Source organism: Phaethon aethereus (genome assembly GCF_964289735.1).
Source record: "Phaethon aethereus genome assembly, chromosome: 2".
In the NCBI taxonomy this organism is placed as follows: Eukaryota; Metazoa; Chordata; class Aves; order Phaethontiformes; family Phaethontidae; genus Phaethon; species Phaethon aethereus.
In genome coordinates, this window is record NC_138582.1 from 98,265,728 (window position 1) to 98,272,194 (window position 6,467).

The window sequence follows — 6,467 nt, forward strand, 5'->3', positions numbered from 1 at the left end:
GTTGTGAAGCAGCATTTTTAGTCTACAGTCATGGAATAGGCATTTTAGCAACAGTGAAAGCACTGTGACAAGCAGTATGTGGCTTTATGTAATACTGGTTTGCACAAGCAAACTGGAAGTAGAGCAGTATATGTTTTAATGCATCATACACTGTGGAAGAAACAGTCTGAAGTATATAAAAGAAAGGAGGGAGCAATCTATTCTCCTTGCTTATGGTAGATGGCACAAAAAGTTGTGGGCTTAGCTTGCAGTTAACCCTTCACGTGAAGGAGAAGGATAAAATGACAGTGGAAAGTATTATGAACCACTGGAAGAGATCTGGTGAACGTCAGGGACTTTCATCACTGCAGGACTTTAATAACTGGTTAGACCAGTATCTGTAAGGAATTGATCTTGCTTTTGGGCACTAGGTTAGCCTAGATGACCTCTTGAGGTTCCTTCCAGTTCTGTAAGTACACCATAGTATTATTAGCGTTACGATACTATAGCATTACAGTGATTTAAGACTTCCTTAAAATGGGACTTGATCACGTCACATGCTGAAAGGCTTTATGAAACCCCTGGTAGATACTGCAGAGGACCAAACTGCCTTCTCAGTAAGGAATGAAATGTACAACACAGCTCAGTCAGAAGCAAAGTTTTCACTTGTGGACTTTCTCTTCCACTCTGGCATGCCGTGGGAGTGGCTGTGCATCTTTGGCAGGAGTTTTTAGGCAGTACCATGACAGAAAAATGAGCAGCTTCCTTATGTGCTAATGTGGTGCACAGAGTGCTTTCAAGCGGACCTCTTGAAAGTGGTGTTGTGTCCCCGTCTAGTATAACTCTTTATTCATCCATTCCTCCTCAGCCCTGTTGCCACATGCAGTTGCGACTCCCGATGAGCTTTAGCTTGATCACAGCATATCAGGGGTAGAAATGAGGAAAAAGAACCTTGACAGAATTATCTTCAGGATACATTTTGCCCTGTTTGATGCAAACAAACTTGAAGCTTTGGAGAAAGGTATACAACACCTCCACCTGCCTTTCTTTTTCGAAGAAACAATGGCCCTGTAACTTTTATGTGAATATTGATAGGATTTTTTTTTTCCAGACTTAGAGATTAAATAACTTGCAATAACGTTTAAAATGTTAGTTGCTCTTTCAGTTTGGTCCCTTAGATTGCTTTCTGTTTACTAATTTGTATTTTCACTTGGGGTTGGTTTATTTCTAGTTGTAGTATTTAGTGTCACCTTCCCGTTCAGAATGTCACCAAGAAATGGGAACTGTAATAATATTTGCCTCCCACATAATGAACTTGTCACCATCCCAGTTTTCTGGCAGTTTTAAGTCTATCTGTATTCAAGAAAATAATAATTCTTCAGCAAATAAGGAGAAACTGAGGGATAGTTAGTGATCTGCCCAGAGGATTCGAGGTTGTAGGTGATGAGACAGTGGTCTCAACCCTGATGACATCTACTCATTTCTACTGAGCAGTGGAGCATGCTTACCAAAGCTGCTGCGAAGCATGCAGCAGGTCTGCTGTTTAAGGAAAAGCACGAAAAATGTTTGCGTACGCTTCCTTGCGGCGAGGAGGGAGGCGTTCCTCTCTGTAGGCATAGGCCTGGTCGGTTGGGACTGCTGCACGTCCAAGCCTTGCAGTGCAGCACTGGTGTTTCCATTTGAAATAGATCTGACCGGGCTTCTTTTCAACAGTGGCCTCTGGAACCTTGTCTGCTGTTATGGGAATGAGATTTTACAACTCCAAAAAAGCAATGCCTGGGATAATTGCTGGTGCCAGGTAGTCGCCTGTCTTCTATTCTTGTCTGCAGTGTTGAGTAAGCATTTTATTTAACTTATATTTGGATTATGTTGTTTTAAAAATGTTACATGGTAAGTTCTGTGAAAAATGTAATCTTACGGTGGAGTTCAGCTAAATGAAATCATGTCAATGTTTTCTTCCTTCTTTATGGGATTTTTGCTTCCCTCCTTTTTTTTTTTTTTTTTTTTTTTTTTTATATAACAACTGTTCTGTTCAACAGTTTACTGATGGTTGGACGGCTTGGATTGCAGATCATGGAAAAGCCTCTTAAGCCATAAGTCTGCATCAAATCACTTGAAGATATGTGACTGAGAAGCCTGAAAATGCAACTGCCTAAATGTGCTACACAAAGGTGGAAAAGGCACTGCTGTCTGTGCATTGTATTTTTAATATCCTAACGCATCTGGGTTGTGTTTTTAAAGGACCGACATTCAGAGCCCTTGTTACGTCTTCCAAAATGGTGTTTGTCTTAACATTTTCTGCACTGTGAAGCAAGAAAATACGAGTACAGCATTTAGTTTAGCTTCTGGCCCTGCAACTTACTGTAGGTAAAGACCTCTTGGCATTTGCATACAGACAAGTTGCAGGACTGAAGCTTAAATGTACATCTGGACTTGCCATCCTAAAATCATCTATACCTCTAAAACAAGGGGAGAGGAGTTGCCAATTTGGCACTAGTAATTCATATAACAAACATGCTTATTATGTTACCTCTCCCCTTCCCCTTCCCTGCCAGTTTATCCGGTCATCGTGTTTTTCAGTCAGGGACTTTGTTCTCCCAGTACTGTGCATTAGAACCTGGTCCCACAAAACACAATCACGGAGCAGGCCGTCAAGGTTCTGCTGTAATGCAATGAATGCAAACCTGTTACTTGCAATTACTTGTAAGCAAAAGTGCCCAGCTAAATGTCATTTGTTTCACTTTTACAGATTATTATTCATAAATCAAAAATATGCTTTATTAGATAATGATGAATTGTAGGCATAGTTCTTGCATTTAATGAGAATTAAAATGTTATTCTAAATAAACCAACAAATTATTATTACAAAATTTTGTGTTCTACACAACTATTTTATTCTTCTTTAATCGTTCATCTGGATTGATACAGTTTTGTACCTTTTCTGCAGGGTGTCTGGATATTTTTGTGAACATGGATTATACAAATTATCTCTATTCCATTCTCTGAACCTAGTGACTTGTAAATATAAAAATCCCATGAATTGGGAGGAAACGTAGATAACAAAAGCATACAGACCATATATTCAGACAAGCGTTACATTAAAATCTTTTTTTTCCCTGAGAGGAATCATCTATTTCAGATTTGAAAAATGCTTTGTGAAAGTTTATTTAAAGACTGAAGGGCTCAGTTGATGAGTTTCTGCCCTCAGTTGATTCCCTTGATTTCTGAAATAGTTCTAAATATAAACCTGCCATGCAAAAGTAACCCTGGGAGCTATAGGTAGATGGCAACATATCCCTTTTCTGGTCTCACTTAACTTCTGTCCCTTTCTGCACAGATCCTGAGCTTCAATTTCCTTAACCTTTCTTCTTTGGTGGCAGGTGCTGTGAGAGATGGAAGCAGTGGGCTTGATCCATTAGCTTGGTGAGACTCTGGAGTTATTCTCTAAATATCAGGCTAGAACTTTAGCAGGAGGGTGACGTCTCATCGTCTTCCTTCCCTCCTTCCTTGTGGCAGCAAAATGGCAGGAGGCGCAGAGCTGGTCTGGTGGCAGCAGCCGGGCTCTGCCGGCAGTGCCGTGGTTTGCCAGGCAGGCCACAGCAATGAGGGCAGGGCTGCGATCAAGCCAGGATGCCAAGCTGGCAGTTGGGTTGCAGATCAGTGGGGACACAGCCAGGCACGGGCACAGCTGCCATACAGCTCCGGCCAGGGCATCGGCATCACTCCAGCTACAAAAGCAAAGGGGGCCGGGCCGCTGCTTCTCGCAGCCCTGTTGCCGGTGGCCCGGTCCCAGGCCACACGCTTGGGTCAGAGCTGGCTTGAGCACAGGCAGCGAGAGCTTTTGAGGGGGAACTGTACTTGGGGCACCTTCCTAGAGGCTTTGTTCATCAACCTGCAGAGTTCAGCTCCAGGTGCTCACCCAAATTGACTTTTTCTTCTTGCCTCCCTGCACAGAAACAAGGGCTGAGCAGGACAGCAGCTGGTTTGTGCCTAATCCCAGGCCATGGACCCAGCTTGGTAGGCGTTACGATACTATAGCATTACTATAGCAATGTCTTTGCTCTCGCTTGAAAAGGTTAATAAGCCAGACATTAGCATTTAAGACACTTCTCTTTAAACTACTGTATGAGTCATTTGCCTCTTCATATTGCTTTTGAAGCAGTTAGTTAGCTTCTGTGGAAGTAAGGTATGAGCGTACATGCATCTCCTGCAATAAAGTGAAAACAGCCACAATCCAGCAGTTTTCTACTTGTAGAATACTGGTCTCAAATCAGGTAACTTGCGAATTTGGGCTGCAATTGTCCTTTAATGGAATAAATACAATAGAAAGCAGGGAACTAGACTGGTAAACTTATGAACTCTTAGACCAAAGTGTTAAGCCTTCCTGCTTTTTCATGAGCTTTGGGAAAGCAGTAGCTCGAATTGAGAACTGGTGGTAGAACTCTGGTTACCACTAGTAATCTAAACAAAGGGAGGAGAGAAAAGCTTGAGCCTTACATACTTTTTACCCCCTTGGAACTTTTTGAGTATATACTAAATTTCTTAAGCATTAGATGGTATTTCTCCACTAACAGTTCAATGTGTATTGAAGAATCTGAGTTAAAATGACTGTACAAAGCCTGCTGGCCTCTTGTTACTGTTTTTCCTTGCTGTTTGCAAGAAGAACTTCTTAACAGTTGTCATGCTTTGATTATGGACAAGTAAAGGCTGTTATGGTTATGTCAAAGCAGTTTCAGTGTTCATTAGCACATGGTAAGGACAGCATATTTCTTCTAGCCATATTTAGTATCTTAAATAGTACCTATGTGTTTTTCTGCTCTAGGTGACTTATGGACATGTGAGCTATGGACACATTATTAGTTAATTCCATGACCAGACTGTGATTTTAACTAAGTCACTGGCATCTTGAGATGAGCAATTCACTTCTCTTGTTTTTTAATTATAAAACCAGTGCATTTATGCATGTTCTAGAAAGTCTGAGGTTGTCCTTTGTTGCCATAGCCATTTACAGATATATTCTACAGATAAGTTAAGATGCATTTAAATAGCATAGGGACTTCTGTTAGTACTAAGGGAATGACAGATACTTAAGCATAGACCAATGGCAGCTGAATTAAAATCTCTAGTGCATTACTAACTAGATATCCCTATCACTATATAGCTCTTCCAGTATTAAAGTGGCATTTTTTTTAGGTGCAGTTTTCATAACAAAATACTTGACTTTTTGGTACAAGTGTTTCAGATTAAAGTGACTTCCAGTAAGTTAATATAACCCATATATTATGGCACATTAGGGCAGTAAATCAGGAATTAAAATTTTTATATACAGTTATAAAAGACATACAAATACATTTCTGTTTTACAGTGCTTAAAAGTAATCATTAAGAGCTTTACATCTTTAAAGAACATACTCATTTTGTACTTTAAAATGGCAGGTTTAATGTAACTACTAAGTCTAAAGCATCTCTTCTACATGGAGCTGTTAACAGAAGTAGCTTAGATCAACATCCTAGAAACAATTTATTGTATGTTGTAAGGTCCTTTGTGGGATATTATTATAAAACTTAGCATAGAAGCCAGGGAAAGTACTGAATGAGCATATAAACAGTGAGGCATTGTTAAAGTTTGTGTGTGTTTTCAGGTACTTAAGTTGGCCTTTAAGATCTAAACCAGAAAGCAACATCTTTGAAGAACAGCCCAATATCCTCCCTCATGTAGCATATTCAACTTGTGTAGTTTAGTTTGCTCACTCAATAAAGACATGTAGAAACATGAGTTTACTGACAATTTATGCCTTTTTGGCTAATTCACCCTTAAAATGACTGACAGACTGCAGAGATTCAGGGTCCTTAAAATATTACTGCGACACTCCCTTGATAGGACAGATATAAATCTCCACCGATCTTTGACCAAAAATGGTCATAAGTTAATTGTAACAGTAGAATCTAATTTTTAGGCTTCACTACAGCTTGGTGAGGTAAATCTAGCTTTCATTACTTGTTTAGCCATTTTCCAATATTGCTGTATCATTGTATAGCCATATACGGGCCAAGTTTTTAGACCCACCTTGTGTAGGAGTTACTGGTGGATTGCTTATGTCCTGCTACAAGGATTTAAGTTCTCATTGCTATTACAGATACTGGCATGTTACAGACCCTAAGTATCACTTGGGTACAAGCTCTGCTTTAGCCCTGCTTCTAGCTGCTTGTGTAGAGGAAAGCAAGCATATGCTAATAGTGGACACTGCATTGGGTGAACAACCGTAACAGCTGTTTCAGGAATACGATAATAGGAGATCCATCTATAGAAAAATGTCACGCAAAACCTACTTCTCAGCAGTTTTGGCAATGTGTGTTGTACAATACTTCAACAAATCCTTCTTTATAGGCAGTATTTTACATGGTATTATATGTATTAAGTTTTCTTCCACAAGTAATAGAACAGAAGGTCTTTCTTCTTCTTTACTATTGCATAGTCTTAGGAAAAGG